Here is a 21601-nt window from a genome sequence, read left to right as displayed (position 1 = left end):
GGGTCATCATTATTACCTGGACTGTACATCCCCAAATCTGATTCCCTGGCCACCCCTCTTCCTTTCCCTTTCTTCATCTCCAACAGCACAGGATTTCACTGTGAAGGTAAACACTCCTGATTGCTATCTAACTAGGCCATGTGGTTTCGGTAGTGAGCGTTCTTCATTACATGATTTGGTATAAGGTTCTGGGTCATAGCTAAAAATATTTCAGCTTGAAAATTAATCTAATCTCTTGTTTGTTTTCTTTTGTTTGGAATATTTTCACTTTTTAGACAATAATGTAGTTGAAGAATGCTATACCCAGCATTACTTAAAGTGCTATTTATTTGTTAACATTATATTTTGTAAGTGAGAAAAGTATTCCTTGTGTACATTTAAAAATAATCTCTTTCAGTTATATAACTAGCAATCCGTACCAGTTTGTTTGTGGGCATGTGTTCATAAATATTTTTTATACCTGCCTTGTTTCTAATAGCATAAAAGCTGGGTTACAGATTAGATAGATAGATAGGTAGATACATAGATAGATAGAGATAGATATGAATAACACCAGAAAAATTAAATCTGAATTCAGTGAAGACATGGAAGCAGAGGATTTAAGTCAGAAGTGAGTTAAGTATGTAAAGTGCATCCTGTTCAATATTATACACAGGCCGGAAGGATGCCTCATACATGGCTGTAAGCTTCCTCGCAGCCAAGGAAAATACTGTCAGTCCCACAATTGAGTATCCAGAAGACAAAACAAATGGGGATAATACACAAGGGAAACACAACTATACCAGGTGCTAAAACTAAAGAAAAACATTTTCCAGATATTGTTAGAGAGAGTAAATATAGCAACAAATTTCATGGTGCTTTCTTATAAATCCTTTAATGTAGGCCCGAAGTATGATACCAAAGTAAGTTCATTAAGAAATCAGAGGGAAGAAAGGAACCACGGTATGGTATTGGAGGCTGGGAAGGTAGGAAGGGGGTAGTATAGGCACAATCCAGGGGCTATGGCATTGCAACTGTTGGTCTTGACATGAAGCTCATTACCAGGATGACCATATAATTTATTGTCTAACCCAGGCCCCTTTGAAAGTGAAAAGTGGTACTATTGGGACTTCCCTGGTGGTCCAGTGGTTAAGACTCCACGCTTCCACGGCAGGGGGCACGAGTTCGATCCCTGGTTGGGGAACTAAGATCCTGCATGTCCCGCAGCATGGCCCAAAAAAAAAGAAAGGTGGTACTATTAATTAAGCCCACACACAGGTATAAGCCAGGTGTGTCCTGAGCCACCTGGGACATACGATTACACTAAGTCCTTGTTCCTCATCCAGTGACATCCTGCTCCCATTGCAGCCCACCACTGTGGACCTAGTCAGCCGAACTCATTCTGTCCAACCTGGAGTGAGTCTAACCAGCTCTAGTTATAGGGGACTCTGGGGGTTTCTGGCCCAGGTCACCAGCATGGGGTTGGCTTGCTCATGAGTCAGCCAAAGAGGGAAGGTAATCAAGAAAGACTGGAGTAAGCAACAGGCAATGGTGCCCTGAGGATCCAGTCTCCAACAAGCAAAGGTTAAAGGAGATATCACTTCTGGATAATGGGTAAGAGGGAGAACGAATCAAGTTTTAGGTAATTGAATGGATACCATGAAGAGGAAAAAGATACACTTCTTTCTGAAGGGCCCATCAAGAGATCTAATGGAAGAAAACTGCTTGAAGTTGGGATTTTGTCATAATGGCTGAAACACTTAAGCTATAGTTCTCAAACATGTGATATGAATTACCCAGGAATCTATCTTAGTAAGCACCCCAGGTGATTCTAGCAATGATGCTTCTAGCCTATGCTTTGAGAAATATCATCCTAAAGGCTTATTAAATAGCCCTTCAGGGAGTCTAACCTTCCTACAAGGAAGAGTACCTTGGGTGGGCTTTGGGGAGGCCAGTTCCCCTGTGCAAGGTCAGAGCAGTGGGATAAGTGGATCAGAGCCGCTCAGCGTTCAGCTACCTGAACGACTTTTCCATTGAGAGGCCTAGGTTCTCAATTTGGAAGAGAAAAGGTCTCTCCTCTCCAGATTCTCTATATGGTCCTAACAATTAAGAGAACCACCCAAGCCGGGACACAGACGACCCCATTCTTTAAAATCCTAGCTGGGGGCTTCCCTGGTGGCGCAGTGGTTGAGAATCCGCCTGCCAATGTAGGGGACACGGGTTCGAGCCCTGGTCTGGGAATATCCCACATGCCGCGGAGCAACTAGGCCCGTGAGCCACAACTACTGAGCCTGCGCGTCTGGAGCCTGTGCTCCGCAACAAGAGAGGCCGCGATAGTGAGAGGCCCGCGCACCGCGATGAAGAGTGGCCCCTGCTTGCCGCATAGAGAAAGCCCTCGCACACAAACGAAGACCCAACACAGCCAAAAATAAACAAATTAATTAATTAATTAATAAAATCCTAGCTGGAATATCTCCCACTCTAGTGAGTTTCCCTTTACCTAGAAATAGTAGCTAACATTTACTGATGATTTGCTACATGCCAAGCCTAAGTGTTGTATCTGCATTTACTCATTTAGCCCTGAGAACAACCCAATGGGGCAGGTATTATTTTCACCCCCATTTGATGGTGGGGCAGGTTGAGTACACCCAAGGGGCACTGTACACAGTGTGGTCTCTGTCTGCGGCACCCTTGTGGTAATGCAGGCCACAACCTTCACAGTCTTACACGCTGGGCCCCACGTTGTGGGTCATAGAAGTTCGGTAAATTTCCCAAGGTCCCGCAGCTAGAACCCAGGCTCTGAAACCTCATAGATGAGAAAAAGGAGGGAACTGGCTAAGAAGACATTTCTATGACCTGCCAGGAAGGGAACTGGACCAATTTGGGAATCAATATATTTAATCACAAAAGGACAGGTAAGAGTGAGCAGTTAGGAAGTAGCACACTCCAGTGAACCAATTGTGGCAACTGAGAATCTCCCAAGTCTTCCTGGATGAGGTCCCAAGACTGCCTCCCCAAACCGTGTTAAATGATGATGGTGAAAAAAAAAAACCCCAAGCTCCCCTTCCTGGTTGCATATTTTCCAATGAAACGACCCTAAGGCTGAGCTTCTTGCTTCCAATATCCTGTCCAGTGCTCCTACATGTTTTTATCACACTTTTGGCCCTTGTATTAGAGCGATTTTCTATGTGTCTGTTTCCTTGCCAAATTTACAAACTTCTTGAAAGCAGGGACAATACTTTACCATATTTGTGTCTCTCATTGCCCAGGGAAGGCATGCCACATGTGCATGGCTAGGCATCTTTGATTGCTTCCTTCTTCTCTTCCTTATGTGTCAGGATTAAGCTACCTGACTTCAAAATTTAGTGGAAAAGACCTACAAAAATAATGAAGTGCTTTACACAGAAAATTATAGAGATAGGCACAGGATTGCTGTGGAGCCAGAGAAGATGGGCTCAGCTTAGCCTGTAAGGGCCAGCGAAGGTTGATAAATTGAGCTAGACAGAGAGAGGGGAGGGGGCGCTCTAGGCAGAGTCGATGGCATGTGCAAAGAAAAGAAGATGCTCATGTGTGAGAGAGAGAGAAAAGAAGGACAGGAAGGGAGAAAGGAGAGAGGATTTGTGGTACTGCAAGCAGCTTTGTGTGGTTGAAGAAATTTTCACTTTGACTGTCACCAATGGAGGGGGCTGGTGTAGGGATGGGAGAAGGGTAGGAGCTCTGGAGCCAGACAGCCTGCGTGGTCCAAATCCCAGCCCTGCCACTTACCAGCTATGTAACTTTGTGCAAATGACAACCTCTCAAGCCTCAGATCCTCATTTGTTAATGGGATAATAATAGCACCTACCTTTTGGGACTCATAATTAAATGGCCTAATACTTATAAAGCACTTAAAACAGTGCCTGTCATATAATATGTATTCAATAAAGAGTAGCTATTATTGTAACCCCATTGCTCTCTTTCTCTTATTCCCTACTTTTACCCCATTCCAAGCAAGTCTTATCAATTCTTCCTCTAAAACAAATACCAAGACCATCCTCTTTTGTCACCACTTTGGTCCAAAGAACTATGATCTCTTTCCTGGATTCTTGTCGTAGCCTCCTAACTGCTCTCCCTGTTTCTATTCTTGCTCTGTTACAATCTGATCCACAAAACAATTAGAGTGATCCTTTTCAAAGGTAAATTGGGTGTCACTCCACTTAAAAATCTATTGTTTCTCATCGCACATCATCCCAACCATTTAGAATTCTTATCATGACCTTAAAAGGTCTTAAATAATCTGGCTGCCTCTTACCTCTCTAAACCTACATCATATTCCCTCTTACTCACCATGCTTCAGCCTCTAGTTGCCTTGAACTTGGCAAGTTTGTCTTGCTAGAACCTTTGCATCTGCTGTTTCCTCTGCCTTCCCCACCCCGTAACTTGTTTGCCTCCTTCTTATCTTGTGTTGGGTTGGCCAAAAGGTTCATTTGGTTTTTTCCATAAGATGGCTCTAGTAGCACTTAGTTGTCTTTAACTTCATTTGAAACAATTTTGTTAGATTGTATGCGACAGCTGTCATATCAGCATGCATTTAAAAAAAAGACATCAAAATTGGTGAATTTTTGTGTAGCCATTTTAATATTGAAGATGGAAGAAAAAAGCAACATTTTCGGCATATTATGCTCTAGTATTTCAAGAAAGGTAAAAACGCAACTGAAATGCACAAAAAGATTTGTGCAGTGTATGAAGAAGGTGCCGTGACTGGTCAAACGTGTCAAAAGTGGTTTGCGAAGTTTCGTGCTGGAGATTTGCTAGACAATGCTCCACGGTCGGGTAGACCAGTTGAAGGTCACAGCAATCAAATCGGGGCACTGGTTGAGAACAATCAATGTTATACATGTGGGAGATAGCTGACATACTCAAAATAACCAAATCAAGCACTGAAAATCATTTGCACCAGCTTGGTTATGTTCATCGCTTTGACGTCTGGGTTCCACATAAGTTAAGCAAAAAAAACCTTCTTGACAGTATTTCCGCATGCAATCCTCTACTTAAAAGTAATGAAAACATTCCCTTTTTAAAGCAAATTGTGACGGGCGATGAAAAGTGGATGCTGTACAAAAAAGTGGAATGAAAGAGATTGTGGGGCGAGCAAAATGAACCACACCAACCAAGCCAAAGGCCGGTCTTCATCCGAAGAAGGTGATGTTGTGTATATGGTGGGATTGGAAGGGAGTCCTCTATTATGAGCTCCTTCCAGAAAACCAAATGAGTAATTCCAACAATTACTGCTCCCAATTAGACCAACTGAAAGCAGCACTCGATGAAAAGCATCCAGAATTAGTCAACAGAAAACGCATAATCTTCCCTCAGGATAAGGCAAGGGCACATGTTTCTTTGATGACCAGGCAAAAACTGTTACAGCTTGGCTGGGAAGTTCTGATTCATCTGCTGTATTCACCAGGCATTGCACCTTTGGATTTCCACTTATTTAGGTCTTTACAAAATTCTCTTAATGGAAAAAATTTCAATTCCCTGGAAGACTGTAAAAGGCACCTGGAACAGTTCTTTGCTCAAAAAGATAATATGTTTTGGGAAGACGGAATTATGAAGTTGCCTGAAAAATGGCAGAAGGTAGTGGAACAAAAGGGTGAATACGTTGTTCAATAAAGTTCTTGGTGAAAATGAAAAATGTCTTTTTTTTTTTAAACTTAAAAACCGAAAAAAAAAAAAAAAAAACCGAAGGCACTTTTTGGCCAGCCTAATAGAACCCAGCTCAAATGTCCGAGGAGTGGACTTTAGTTTGAGACACCAAACTGAAGTAACAGGCTCCCTGGTTTCTATATGTTACTCTGGTAAATTTATTTCTTTTTGTTTATGTCTCTGTTGTTATTTACTCTGCCTTCCCCAACTCTGCGCCCCAGAATATATGTTCTATGAGAGCAGAAACAAGGCCTGTCTTTTTCATTGCTGTATTCCCAGTTTCAATAACAGCAAAACTCTCTGCCCGAACTAGGCACCCAATAAATATTTATTGAATTGATATTGAAAGAATTAAAAGAGAGTAGGGAAAGAAGGGAGAATGCGCCGAAAATGGAGGCACCTGGGGCCAATTATTATGCTTTTGCAGTAATCCAGTGAGAAATAATGAGGCCCTCCAGTGGTTTTCAACCTTGGCTCTGCATTGGAATCACCTGGGGAGTTTTTAAAAATACTGACGCCTGAACATCATCCTCAGCGCTCCTGATTTAATTGGTGGATGCAGCCTGGGCGTCAGGATATTTCTTAAAGCTCCAGAGGAGATTCTAACATGCAGCCCAAGCTGAAACCACTGCCCCAAAGGTAGAAGGGGGATATAGAGGAGAGTGAGTGCAGGGGTGTTTAGGACATGCAGTAAGCAGGACTTGGTGGTTAACTACAAACTGGAACTGATCAAAAGGAGGGTGCCTAGGAAGAATCCTAGATTTCTGGCTTGGGCCTGGGTGAAAGAGAGAGGCAAGTTTTGAGAAAAAGATAACAAATTATGTCTTGGACAGGCTAAGTTTGAAGTGCCTGTGGGGATTTGAGTGGAGATGTTCAATAGCTATTTCTTTAATAGATTTACGTTGCCCTAGTGAAGAACAGGAAATCCCTCTAGTTTTTAAGATGACAGGAAAAGGCATCTCCGGAAATTATGACAGAGTACAAGACTATTCCCACTCTGCAGACTCTTTCCTCAAAACTCCCTTCCAAGACAATGCCCCATCTGTTCTGAAATGTTGTTCAACATGTTGATATATTTACAGGAAGGATTATATTATGGATGGGCACCATTCTATAAATCCATTTAACTTACTATTCTTGTACTACCTGTAGGCTTAAAGTATCCCACTGATTAAATTGCTGGCAGCCTCCAAATAGCATTTAAAGGAATATATAACAGCTTTAAAACTTCCGATAAATGAAAATGAATATATCCATCATTACTTCCTTTAAGAGTTGTGGTCAAATATACTTAGACCTAAACTGCTTAGAAACCTTGTTTAGTTTTCTAATTGGTAAATATTTACTGGGTTACCAAAGATACCAAGTACCCTCTGAAAGACCATGGCTCCTTGGTTTGTTTCTAATTTAAATTAGATACACTAAAACAAGGATTGATAGGGGGATATATTTAGTTAAGTAACAGATGGCGAAAGGACATTCTGTCCAGCATCTATAACATTCCTGTTTCTCAGTATTCCAAAGAGTGACTAAATCTTGAAATCAACTAGGAAGGAATGGACTGAATGTGTTTATTCAACGAAGATGAACTGATACCCAGTCATGTGTAGGTTAAAAAATTCAAAGAGGGTATGGCTGGCTTCAAGGATATGAGGGGGTGGAACGGATAAAGTGGATTAAAGTAATTCAGAAGGTATCAAACATAACTGAAATATGAATTCTGAATTCTTAAGGGACTCTGTGATATCAAGTGGGAAAAAAAGAGGTGACTGGAAGATATTCTCCGAACCCTCACGCAAGGTGTTCAACTGTGGCTAAGGGCTGCTCCTAGCAGCCCCTGCGGAAAACTAAGGTCCATTAAAAGAAGGGGGCGGCGGGGCGCCGCCACCCTGAGGGAAGGACATTTCCTCCCGGAGAGGTTAGAAACTCGCTGCAGCACCACGGCCCTGCTCTCCCTGGGGCTGCCAATCTAGCAGGTGAACCGTGAGAACACAAAGGAATGAATAATGGCGTGCGAAACGCCGACAGCCGGGCTCCGCAAGTCCAGCATCTCCCTACACCTCCAGCCGCTCCCACCCGTCCTTGGAGGAGACACCTGCCCCACAGCCCGGCCCGCTTCGGGGAAGTCTTGCGGGATGATGGGCAGGAAGGGCCGCTGACAGCCCCGGACGGGGAGACAGGCGGGAGGGGCCGCACTCCCGGCCGCCCGAGTCGCTGGCGGGGAGCTCCCGGGCGTGCGCGGGGCGAACACGAGCGAGCGAACAGCCGCGTCCCAGAGCCGCCCGCGACGGGCCGGGTGGGCGTGACGCCATGACGCAAGGCACGTGGGCGGTGCGCAGGGGCGGGCCGGGGGCGGGAGGAAGGAGTGGGAGGAGGGGGCGGAGACAGCGGGGGCTGAGGGAGGGGGAGAATGGCAGTTGCGGAGCTGGTTCCCGGGAACAGCAGTCAAGACAGAACTGCGGAGGAGGAGTTCGGGAAAGCGGCCGTCTGGAGCCCTCCTCTCCGTTCCCCCCGCCCCAGCTGAGAGGCGCCTTGGCGGGTCTGAGGAACCCTCCTCCGTACTTCCTTTGGCTGCTGCCGCCGCCAGGAGATGGGCCTGCTCGCCCGCAGCCCTGCGCCCTGCGTCGCCCCGAGGAGTTGAAGGTACGGGTGGGTACTGGGGGAAGCTGCGCCCGGGAGCCAGAGGGCAGGGGCGGCTCCAGTTTCCGACACGGGGCGCTCCGGCTGCTACCCTTGCGCCCCTCCCCGGGACGGAAATGGATTCGGAAATCCCACGGGAAAGGAGCCCCTGCTCGTGCTCGGCGCGGGGCCGGGGCGGCCCGGGGGTCAGGCCTCGGGCTGGTTCCGCGTCCCCGGCTTGGCCCCGGCGCTGGCGTCCCCTCGGCCGCGCGGGCGGAGGCGAGGCGTGGCATACGCCGCGAGCCGTGTCCTCCTGGCCCGAGCAGTCTGGGGCGAGGGCGGCCGACCCGGCGGTGTTGTGACGGGCGGAGGCGGCGCTCCCCTCCTGCACTTCCCCGGCCCCTGGAGCAGGCGACGCGGAGGGCGGCCGCGACGGGGAGGTGGCGGGGGCGGAGCGCATTCCTGACGGGTGAAATCGGCTCTAACGGGACCGATTTCCGGGCCTCGCTGCAAATTCGGAGCCGGGGCCAGCGCCCCCCACCCCCTGTGGCTGGAGGCCTCGGGGAAAAGAGAGGCAGGCACTGGGGAACGTTCATCCGGGGGACTGCCACCCCCTGCAAAAGCAGAAATTAAACAGACGAAAAATGGTGTGGTCTGGGGTGAAGTATGTCTTAAGAGGGGTCCTGCAGGGTTGTCTTCCTCACGCTAAACCTTCAGGGAGTTCTCAGTCTTCATCCAGCGAGTAATGCCACTGTTTTTAATTTCCAGTTTTTCCTATCATTTGGCTTCCCCTCTGCCGTTGCCCTTCCCCCCACCCCCCACCCTTTTCATTAATGGGAAGAAGGGAAATAAGTTCAGGGTTCATTAACCTCGCGACAAAGGGCAGTAAATAAAAGAGGGGAGAGAATGGTTAAGGCTACATATGGGAGAAAGAAAGGTCTTAATTTTTTCCCATTAGCTCTTGAAGGTAGAAATATACGAACGATGTTTTATTCTGGTTAATATTTACTATTCAAAATGTTGCGGAACGTCCTGTTGGGTGGACGTTGGAAAGAACAGCATTTAAATGCCTCTGCAGTTTTCAAACCCAGGTGTTGGCTGCAAACGCTATTATTAAATGTTAGTAAACGGTGGAGGAATAAAGCAGTTCTTTTCTCTGATCGGTTGCCTTAAAATGTTTGTGATTTTTCCTTAGCATTCCACTTTTCTTCTTTTTTTTTTTTTTGGTAGGAACATGGCTGTCTTTTTATTTATACATATGTATTTTTTATTTTAACCTAATTCCTTGACCCTTTTTGTTATGTGAAGTCTGACGGTATGCCCAAGTTTCATTTTCGGTTTTGCCATTAACCATCTTAATGAGCATCTTTATAAGTCAAGCTGTTATTACCATATTGGCTTGTTTATGCTTCCTTAACACCCAACTGTCAGAACTGAATCAAAATGTAAATACTTCTATTTAGAAAATGGCGATGATCTATTGTTGACGCTTATTTTCAAATGTTCTTTGCTTGCTACGTGCAATTCCATGGTAAAGATCTAGAATTAAGTCTTGGGACCTAAACCACATTATGCAACAACAACAACAAAAACCCTTTTTATTCTTATAGTTAGTTTTATTCCCCTTTCTATTATTGTATACAGTGTAACTGAAATTTAAATTTCATGTGTCCTCAGAAACTATTTTAATGTCACCACAAGGTGTCTTTCTGAGGAAAAAAATTACATTTGGCAACTAATGTTAGTGTAGGTTTTCAATATCTGTGACTTCCAGGAGGATTCCAGTAAGATTAACTTTTAAAACTGTAGCGTTATTTTAGGAGTTGAAACACAACTCAGTTTTTAGGCTCCAGATAGTAGCTACTTGAAATATTGTTGTTTCATTTGAATGACGCCTCAGTTGATCATTAGAGTTTATATAAAGAATGGTCCATTTTACTGTCTTCAGACCAATATTGGAATTTTTAAAATTTTGGTGGTGATTTGTAGAATTTTGGGTGCCTTTTTACTTGATTAAATGAAACTTTTTTTTCTACCTAACATATGAAAGATACTAAGATTATTGTCTGTTTTTAAAGCTACTTCAGCATTTTAGTGGAAAATAAATGCACTTCACACATTTGAAATAGAGGAAGTCGTAAGGTCATATTTTTGCAGTTGTGAATTAAGACGCTTGGGGTTGCCTCTCTTCAATGGGATCAGATTGAAAGATATTATTCTCACAGGGTTGTTAGATGGAATTCAATATAGGTAATTTAAAACAAACTCTTTTATCATTTGAAAGAATCTCTTGTATATTATGGCAGGTTCTGATTTTATCCTTAACACTTCCTTAGATTTATGACAGAAATTCTTTGGTTTCTAATCATCCCTGCCCACACCGCCCCACCCCCATCCCCCCAATCTGGAGGACGCTGAGGACTGAAAAACGTAGTTTTCTGAATTTTTCAAGGAAGAGAAGGAAGACAAATATTTGTGATAACACGTCAAAATCCCTGGTCAGGTGCTGGGCAGAGAGTAAGCTAGGGATAAATTTTGTTGCATTTATATCTGAATTGCCTCTTTATATTTCTTCCCTACTCAGGTTATAAAGGAAATCCTAGAGAATTGTTATTTGTTTTTCTGATGCTTCTAACAGGTGACAGTTGATTGTCAAATGCAGGCTGGTTTCGTGCTAAGCTTTATGATCTTTTATCATTTAAGGCCCATGTAAAAATTAGGCCATTTTGGGCTGAAGGCCAAAAAAAGGTTGAATTTCTAAATTTATATTTGATTGTATTGGCATTGTGTTTGGCAAACTAGCACTAGTAGTTTAATGATGGTCTGAAAGGACCCATGGTCATATATGAAGTACTTTAGCTCAAAGGTTTTGGTTTGATCTTTTTTTAAGCAAAATGTTAATCTGATTACTTATGGAGATCAGCTAAATTTTCCTTAGGTGATTTTTTTTCTCCAGTCAGGAGTAATTATTATTTTTCTTTGGCTTTTTAATTTTTAAGTCATGAGGTACCAGCTTTTGTTAGCTTTGTATAACCCTGCAACAACTATATATATAACCACACCTGCACAGCTAAAGACTGTGGGATACTGTTCCTTTGCTAAACACATCTGTATTTCAGATGAGGGTAGAAAAAAGGCAGTGAAATCATTTTGGGTGTTTAAAACTTGGATACTTCGTTCATTTCTCAATAGCTGTCATATGTCAGTAATACTTTCTGTGTTAAACTGAGAAAAATTAGCCCCTTTTGATAAAGTAGTTTTTGCTTGTATTGCTGTCTTTGTAGCTGTCAATAAAACCTGAACAATTAATTTGTTTATTGGTGACATTTTCTCGAAAGCTAAGATATTAGCTTAAAAAACATTATATATTCTTGTTCTATTGATGTTACCTACTATTTTCTTTTAAAAGTCATTTACTTGAGAAATGCTACTTGTTAATTTGTTTTTGAAGTCCTGCTTGGTAGAGTTTCCTTTTTTGTGTGTGAGTATACCAGCATTTTTTTTTTTTAACATCTTTATTGGAGTAAATTGCTTTACAATGGTGTGTTAGTTTCTGCTGTACAACAAAGTGAATCAGCTATATGTATACATATATCCCCATATCCCCTCCCTCTTGCGTCTCCCTCCCACCCTCCCTATCCCACCACTCTAGGTGGTCACAAAGCACCGAGCTGATCTCCCTGTGCTATGCGGCTGCTTCCCACTAGCCATCTGTTTTACATCTGGTAGTGTATATATGTCCATGCCACTCTCTCACTTCGTCCCAGCTTCCCCTTCCCCCTCCCCGAGTAGAGTTTTCTTCTGTGAAATCCTCAGTAGGATAAAACTAATAAGGAGTTGTTTTAACCCTCAAATAAATTTGTGCGTTGAATTTTGAAGCAAAATCCTCAGAAATCACCCTAGTTTGTTTAAGCCGAAAAGAAACTTCAAAACTCAGTCTTGGGTTCAAAAAACTGAACTTAGCCCCTTAAAATTATGTACACTTAACATTTTCGATCTCTGTCCTCCTCTGGAGACCCCTGAAAGTATAAACAGCCCTGCTGTAATGTGAATAGCAAGCAAGGTTGCCAGTTGTAGAGACTTCTGGTAGAGATGAGCCGTAGGAGGGAGCAAACTAGTTAGAGGGAAGGAACAAGAAACCAGGAGAAGCTGTAGGGAGTGAGATAGTGTTAGGCTTCCAGATAAATCGTATATAGCATAATAATATAACTAATGTATCACAAAAATAGATGGCCATTACTATAAATCTACTGATGATTTATATTTTGTGATTTCTAAGTCAGGTATTGGCATTTGCTCCCCAAATGGTGAAGTATTCTAAGTTATTCTTATGCATATGAGATAATACATATGAAACGTGCAGTAGAAGTGTAGGAGATAATGTAAACTGTGTGATGCCAGGGACCATTATCTTTGTTCACTCTTAAGGTCTCAGCACTTAGCATAAGGCCTGACGATGATAGGTGTTGGATAAGTATTTGCTAACTGAATAAAGTATGTATTGTAATGTAACTATTTCATAACTCTTTCTATAGCAGGGCTATCTAATAGAAATATAATGTAAGTCATAAATTAAGATTTCCTGTTAGCCACATTAAAAAGTAAAAAGAAACAGGTGAAATTAATTTTCATAATATATTTTATTTAACGCAACATATACAAAACATTATTGTCTCAGCATGTATTAGTGAATGACTTTACATTCTTTTATTCATACCAAGTCTTGCATCCACCATGGGGTTACACCGGACAGCACAGCTCTAGGAGTATTTTGTATGAAATGTTTTTTCCTTTCCACAGAAATTCTTTTGTCTTTTTTTTTTTTTAATTTATTTATTTATTTATTTATTTTTGGCTGTGTTGGGTCTTCATTTCTGTGTGAGGGCTTTCTCCAGTTGCGGCGAGCGGGAGCCACTCCTCATCGCGGTGCGCGGGCCTCTCACTGTTGCGGCCTCTTCCGTTGCGGAGCACAGGCTCCAGACGCGCAGGCTCAGCAGCTGTGGCTCACGGGCCCAGTTGCTCCGCGGCATGTGGGATCCTCCCGGACCAGGGCTCGAACCCGTGTCTCCTGCATCGGCAGGCAGACACTCAACCACTGCGCCACCAGGGAAGCCCTCTTTTGTCTTTTTTGATAGTCTCTTTCTAACATGTCTTTTGAGTCCAAATACAGAAGCACATATGTCATTGAATTGGAATTACTGAGTTGAATTGAAAGTCAGGATACCTGACTTCTTTTCGTTTGTACAACTTTCCCAAAATGGCTCTGCCTCACTCTCTTTCCCTGTCTGTAAAATGAGGGAGAATGTGCTATCATCTGTTTCATTTGATTAGTATAAATTATGTCTTTGAAACACTCTTAACTACTCAGACAAGACTGTTACAAAATAGATTTTTAAATTATTAGTAACTTGTCATAGCAAATCTCAGTATAAAAACAGAAGGAAAAAGTACCCATGAGACTGCTGGTGCTGAGGTCCTGTTACCTCCCACACTGGAATAAGTTACAATGAATGAATCAATAACAAGATGCTCTTGTAACGTATTGAGTCAGGAGAGTTGACTAGGTCTGCTCCAGAACCCGATTTTAAACCTCTGATCTATTTAAACGTTGCCTTAACTAATTTATCCTTCAGTTTTTTTTTTTTAATTTTTTATTTATTATTTATTTATTATTTTTATTTTTGGCTGTGTTGGGTCTTCGTTTCTGTGTGAGGGCTTTCTCTAGTTGTGGCAAGGGGGGGCCACCCTTCATCGCGGTGCGCGGGCCTCTCACTGTCGCGGCCTCTCTTGTTGCGGAGCAGAGGCTCCAGACGCGCAGGCTCAGTAGTTGTGGCTCACGGGCCCAGTTGCTCCGCGGCATGTGGGATCTTCCCGGACCAGGGCTCGAACCCGTGTCTCCTGCATTGGCAGGCAGATTCTCAACCACTGCGCCACCAGGGAAGCCCCTATCCTTCAGTTTTTGTTTGCATGAATAACCAACACTTCTTACATAGGCATCCTTAAATCAAAATCATGAAATAAGGTCCTTTGGAAAGAGAGGGTGGGGGCTGATTAAGTGCATTTAAGTGGGGAAAATAAAGCAACCATTTAGAAAAGTCTGTCATCACATCCTACAGTACAGGATATGTACTATATAGCACAGTAACTGATTCTTTTATCCAAACCAGGGGTTACAGTGGTTACCTGCTAAGCAGTTACACATAGCCAAATATAGCTAAATCAAATACATAGCCAAATCAAAGAGGTATCTCCTTATAGCCATGTCCTTTCATTAAAAATAATAATAATAGTAACTTCTAAAAAATTATAGATGAACATCCTTTGGCTTTTTGCATAAACATAACACACTTTACTGATGACCTTAGCAAAAATTTCTGGAGTCATGTAGTAGATTGTGTGGTGGCCCTCAAAAAGATGTTCAGTTACTAATCTCTGGATCCTGTGAATGATACCTTATTTGAAAAAAGAGTCTTTGCAGATGTAATTAAGGATCTTGAGATGAGGAGATCATCCCAAGTTATCTGAGGGGTCCAAAATTCAATGGCAGGTTGTCCGTATAAGGGAAAAGCAGAGGGAAATTACAGATAGACAGAAGAGGGGAAGATGCACAGAAGAGGTGGAGGCAATGTGAGGCGTGGAGGCAGAGACTGGAGTGATGTGGCCACGAGCCAAGGAATGCTTGTAATCACCAGAAGCTGGAAGAAGCAAAGAACAGATTCTCCTGTGCAACCCCAAAGGGATCGTAACGCTGCTGGATTTGAGGCTTTTACCCTCCAGAACTGTGAGAAAATAAATTTCTGTTGTCTGAAGTCACCCACTTTGTGGTAATTTGTTAACAGGAAACTAATATACAGTCAAAAGTAAAAAGATCTGTGCTTACTTCTGTTTTGTATCATGCATTGTGACTCTCAGAGACCAGACAGCCCTTCCTTTAGAATTCTTATCCATTCTGAGAAGTATCAGAGGAAGTGTCTTAATACCCTCAAGCCTGAACAGGCCTAAGAAATAGCTTATATCATGTAAGATACATTGTTATTGTCTCTCAGGGCGTTCTTAAGATACAGTTTATATTTAGGGAGGGGGCAAGTGTAATACTGATGGGATAGACCAAGAGGTTTTGTCTCATGAGGGTGTGATTCCTTCCACCTTCCCTGTCTCCTTTACTGGAGCCTCCTCTTCTACCCTATATCTTAAAGTTGGAATGCCACAGGGCTCAGTCCTTATCCTTCTTTATTTATTCCTCTGGGAACTTCATCCATGCTTGTGATTTTACCCACCATTCGTATAACAACTCTTCCCAAAATTTTATCTCTAGGCCAGATTTTTTTCCTGAACTCCATGCCTGTCATGTGGGTATTTGGCTGTACATTCTCACCTAAGATTTAAAGGCATCTCTTGAATGTCTTTAAATGAACCCCTGCTCTTAGCTCCTCCCTAAACTTGTTCTTTTCACAGCCTTCTCCATTTCAGTGGACAGCAGTTTCAGCCTTCTGCTTAATCAGGCCAAAATCCTCTTGGAATCCATCAGGAAGTTCTGTCAGTTCTAGTTTCAAAACATATCCTTATGCCCATCATCATCTCTCTCCTAGAGTATTGCAGTAGCCTTTAAACTGTTCTCCATGTTACTGTCCTTACTTCTTCCTTCCCATTCTATTCTTTTTTTTTTTTTAAAGGAATGTAGTTAGTTTATTTATTTATTTATTTATGTCTGTGTTGGGTCTTCGTTTCTGTGCGAGGGCTTTCTCTAGTTGCGGCAAGTGGGGGCCACTCTTCATCACAGTGCGCGGGCCTGTCACTATCGCGGCCTCTCTTGTTGCGGAGCACAGGCTCCAGACGCGCAGGCTCAGTAATTGTGGCTCACGGGCCTAATTGCTCCACGGCATGTGGGATCTTCCCAGACCAGGGCTCGAACCCGTGTCCCCTGCATTGGCAGGCAGACTCTGAACCACTGCGCCACCAGGGAAGCCCCCCCGTTCTATTCTTAACACTAGAATTATCCTTTTAAATTATTCAGATTCTAAACTGTCTCTGTTTAGAAGCCCCCTAAGTTTTCCCATCTCACTTAGGATAAAAGCCAAAGTTCTCACAGTGGTCTGTAAAGCCATACACAACCTGGTCCCATAACATTCTGACCTGTCTCGTATATTCTTTGTCTTGCTCATTTCCCTCTGGCCGCATTCTGGCCTCTAGGCTATTCCTTGAACATACCAGGCACATTCCTACCTTAAGGCCTTTGCAGTGGCTGTTGCCTTTGCCTTGGATGCTCTTTCCCCAGATTTCCTCATGGCTAACTCCCTTCAAGTCTTAGTTTAAATGTCATCTTTTCAGTAAGCTCTGATCACCCTTTAAAAAATTGTAATCAGCACCACACATACACACGCTCTTGATTACCTTTACTCTGCTTAACTTTTTTCCCACATTCTAGCAAAGAATCACAGTAAAATATTTAGGTGAAGTATTTAGAAAATTGTAAACTTCTATATAAAAGTATGAAACAATTTTTAGTAGTTTATCTGTAATTACTGACCTAGAATGATTTGTGGAAATAAGGTAGGTGTTGGGCCTTGAAAGAAGAGTAGGACTTTAAATAAGCAGAGCAGAGAAGGTGGAAAAGAGTATTCAGGCAGAGACAAAGACATAGGAAACGTCATGGAGGTGAAACTATGTTTTGTTAATATATTTAACAAGTAGACCAGTTGGCTAGAGTGTGTTTTTATGTAGGAGAATGGTGAGAGACTAAGGTAAGATTGCGGAATGCCATGCAAAGTTTAAAGTTTACCTGTGGGAAGCAAATGGATGTTTGTAAGCAGAACTTAACAAAAGGCCAACGTGATAATTCAGAAACCAGGTGATTAATGAAGGTCATGTGGAGGAAGTAAAGTAGTGTAGAAAGAGGACTGAGACTTTGGGTCTGCCACATTAGCTGCATGGATAAATCAAATAACCTCCAGACCAGCACTATCCAATAGAACTTTCTGCAGTGATGGAAACATTCTAGACCTGCACCGTCCAGTATGGTAGCCAGTGGCCACATATGGCTATAGAGTATTTGAAATGTGACTAGTGTAACTGAGGAACTGGAGTTTAGTTTTTTTTAATTTTAATTAATTTAAACTTAAATAGTTTCATATGGCCAGTGATGATACATTCGACTGAGTAGCTCTAGAATACAGTTTTCTCACTTATAAAATGTAAGGTTAGGTTGGAACATTAGTGTCACTAGAAAGATAGGTTCCACAGCCAAATAAAGTTGATGCAGTGTTCTGAGAAAAGCAAATGGGTATCTAGCTAGCAGATGCACCTGTGCATGACTAGTATTTGTGAAACAGTTCCAGGTTTGTATCCTTTTCATTTTTTGTATCTCCATGACTTATCTGAGATCCCCTCTGTCTCTTGATTGCTGATTTTTTAAATTGGTCTTTAGGTTGATGCTTCCTATAGTTAAATATCTAATACATCTAATTTAATAGTATGTTTTATAATTATAGTTAAATCTATCTTGTTTCTTTTGAATTCTTAATGAGAAAGCCATAACAATGAAAAACCTTTATGATTGTTCACCTGTTGTGTAATTCTTACCTGGATTCTTCTGCTTTCTTTAGAAAATACTCCCTCACTTGTTTTCTTCCCCTATAAAATTAAGAAATATTTGTATTTCAGTTTTGATTTTATTTTCGGGGGACGTGTTTAGAGAGAAGCTCTATGAATGCTGTGTATCCAAAGGAAAATAGACACATGTTGCTTATTGTGCCTCTTGTTTCCCAAGAGATATTGTTCCTTCTGAGAATTACTTTATAATTTGAAGAAAGTTTTAAAAATAGCCTTTAGAACTTATAATCAAATAGCTCTGCCAGCCTGTGCTCTACCTAGTTATGTACATACGTCATAAAATTAAGCATACACAAACACACACGCACACGCACATGCACACGCACACACAGTGATTTACCCTAACCAGAGGTTTCCGCTTCCCCCACCCCTCATGGTCTTTAGGAGAAGGAGACAAATGAACTTCCAAAATTGGAGAGGCAGGTTACTGCTGTTATCAATACTTTTTATTAAAAAACAAACAAACAAAAAACAACTTCCAGAAAAAATGGTTAGGACAAAATTAGCCCAAACACTTAGTATTTGTAATTGTCCAAATAGTAGAATTATTCAGATTAGTGATGAAACTGGTAAAATTCAGTTTGCAAAGATAATACTCATTCCACTGGCTTTACTAAGACCAAAGAGTATACCAACACTGTAGTGAATTTGGAGATATTTTTAAAAGAACAGAAAGAAATATTAATTGTCCACTTTTAACCCTAGAGTATGCTATGTATTACAGCTGTCTGTATATTTGTATATTAGAATCATAGTCTTTTAGAACTAAGGGGCCTTAGACATTACCTCATCCAATCACTTTAGCTTTCTAATAAGGAAGTTGAAATTCAAAAAGTAGACAGACTTGACTAATACCAGACTAGGTTAATATTTCCCTTCTGTTGATATATAGCAATGAGTATTTTAACCAGTTCAAAAACATTTTTTTGACAGCTGGATATCTTTTTTAAACCTATTTAAAAACTTTTTCATGTCTCTGGGCCCTCTTTATCATACCCATCGTTTTGCACTATGCTTTTCCTACCTTCTCCCTATTGGTGTATTGTTTGCCCTTCTGAACAAAGAGTGCCTGGAATGAGCTAGTCAAAATGTTTTAAATCTTTTTTTTTTAATTGGAAAATGGAATGAATAATGCTTTTTCTTTCTGCAGCAGCTTATTTTTGTAATGGATTGAGTAATGAGTATTATTTGTAATGAGTATTATTAAAACCACATAGTACCATTCTATTCTACCTCCCAATCAAGAATAGGCTTAAACAGATAAATGTAACAGGTGTATGCTTGTGGAGCTGTTTAAGAACTATCTCTTTGGGGAGGCTTTGTGGCATATGGGAATAGTTTATTCTGAACTTTTAGTTTATGTTTCTAGGCGATCATAGAAATTATGTTAAGGATAGAGCTCAAGGTAGTATATTTGAGTCTTGATAAGCATTCACTTTCCAAAAAACTTTCTGGAAACTGATATGTGCCTATGTTAATGCTCTGTTGAGTTACCTCCACCTCCCCCATATATAAAAGTAGTTAAGTTGCAAATATTTACTCCACTTTTAATATTAGACCACTTGTCATAGGTTTGTAGCTGTATAAACATAACAAGGGTGAAAACTATATTTATGTTGGAGAAATTCGTGTACTATAATGATGTATTCCAAACTTGAAAATGGCTAACTATTCTGATGACATTAGACAAGCCATTTCAGAGCCAACAGTTTGTTTCATTTTATTTCTAACCTTAAGCATGATAATCTCTTTTTAAACAGTTTTATCCAGTAAATGGTTCAGTTACATTTGTGCCATCTCCTCAGATATTTGTAATAGTTATAGCTAATATTTGTTAAGTGATTAATATGTCATACGCATGCTGGATTCTTTATATATTTTATTTAATCCTAGTAATAATCTTGTGGACTGTAGGTTATTCATTATTCCTATTTTACAGTTGAGTAAACTGTCTTAGTAATTTAACGCAGTGTCACACAGCTAGCTAATAAGTGTCAGAATCTGAACTTGAACCCAAACTTTGTGACTCCAAAGTCTGTGCTTTACTGTCTGAATAAAAAGATGCTATCATTACCCCATATTTGTATAGTATTTTAAAAATTTCCCGTCCAAGCTACTCGTAAGTTATTCCCTCATTTTACCTTATCTTGGGTAAGATAGTTGTGTCTGAAACAGACAACCCCAAAATCTCAGGCGGAACACTATAAAAGTTAATTTCTCACTCACACAGAGAACCGTGTGGATGACTCAGGTATTCCAATTCCTTCCATCTTGTGACTCAGCTGTCCCCAGAGGCCTACTTGGAGTCAATCACTAAAATTACTATATTCAGCCAGCTAGTGAGGGAAGAGAGAGAGCTCAAAGGATGATTGAAAGGATGATTTAGGGACTAGTCCTGGAAAGGGCGTACATCATTGTACTCACATTGCACTGGCCAGGACTGGACACATGGTTGCATCTAGCTGCAAATGGAAGGAAAATGAAACAGGTGGGTATAAAACATCATCTCTGCCACAGATGATACAGAGAGGTTATTGCTGAACTAAAGCCACAAAACCACTTGGTAGCTATCTATAGAACCCAGATTTCTTAGATCTGCGTATAATAGGCTCATGTTTCTGAGGAGACATTCCAGTAATTAAAAGGCTTTTCGGTTGTATTTCTAGCACCGTTGCTGACTCTTTCTCATTGGGTATCAAACATTTTACTTTTTTGTGCCTGTTACATTTTAAATAGGAATATTGTTATTGACTTACCTTATGAGGAATGATAAACTTAAAAAAAAGTTTTTCAGTGGTAATTGCCATTTTAAGTGAAGATGACATTATTGCTTTATAATATCTTTATATTTATACTCAGTTGTCCTTTGAATATACAACAGGTAGCCTTTGCTTGTTAGATTTTGTTTTTTAAACATGTGATGGGTTATTCTAGGCTATCTACATACCTTATATTTATTCTTGCATTCTGAATCTGAGACATTTGTTTAGGGATGAACGTTGTTTTTTATGTTCCCCCAAACTTTTTTGGAAGGAACTGCAACTTCAAATCTTAAAGGAATAGAAGTATGTTCTAACTGAGCTAATAATTATGAATATTGTACTAATAATGTAAATTAGTGAGAACAGACACAATTTACAGAAACTGATGGTAACTTACTGGCAAATTAAATTCTGCCATCTCAGCAGTAGCAGTTAACAGTTTGTTATACTTTAGACTCCTTGGCGAATCTCTTGAAAGCTATGGATTCTATCTCTAGAATATACCTATATTCACAATTTAGTATACAGTTTTAGAAATTTCATGGATTTCTCTGAAGCCTATCCATGCATTAGCTGCTATTTTTAAGCATTTTTATCCTTCTCCAAAAATTTATTATCGTGCCTATTATATTTTTACTTTAACAGACTGTATCAAGAGATGTTTAATGAGTCAGAGTTTTTATAAGATTTATAAGGAGAGTCTGTCTCCTTAATATTTGGACAGCAAGAATTATGCCCAGAGCCTGCACTGCTGCTGTAGCTGAATTTCCAGCTATATTGGGGAATAGATTTATTAGAAGAAAATATGACGTTTTCACATTTGACATTGACAAGATGAATGACATTACTTAAAATAACTTTAAACATATAAATAACCTTTTTGAGCAATATCAAACTTCATTATAATGAACTTTAGTGATTTATCACTGTTCAGACAAAGCTGTATATGA

General features: G+C 41.1%; 1 protein-coding gene across 1 annotated transcript in view; it reads left to right on the top strand.

Annotated features, from left to right (window-relative positions):
• The first annotated feature begins 8062 nt into the window (after nucleotides 1–8062).
• Nucleotides 8063–21601, top strand: part of RNF19A (ring finger protein 19A, RBR E3 ubiquitin protein ligase) — a 59264-nt gene continuing 45725 nt past the window's right edge. Inside the window, exon 1 of the mRNA XM_068525671.1 lies at nucleotides 8063–8304. The gene's annotated coding sequence lies outside the window, so the exon portion shown is untranslated. The remainder of the gene's footprint in view (nucleotides 8305–21601) is intronic.

Source organism: Eschrichtius robustus, chromosome 17, assembly GCF_028021215.1.
Source record: "Eschrichtius robustus isolate mEscRob2 chromosome 17, mEscRob2.pri, whole genome shotgun sequence".
Classification (NCBI taxonomy): Eukaryota; Metazoa; Chordata; class Mammalia; order Artiodactyla; family Eschrichtiidae; genus Eschrichtius; species Eschrichtius robustus.
The sequence above is the reverse complement of the archived record's forward strand: the minus strand, read 5'-3'. Positions and strand labels throughout refer to the sequence as shown.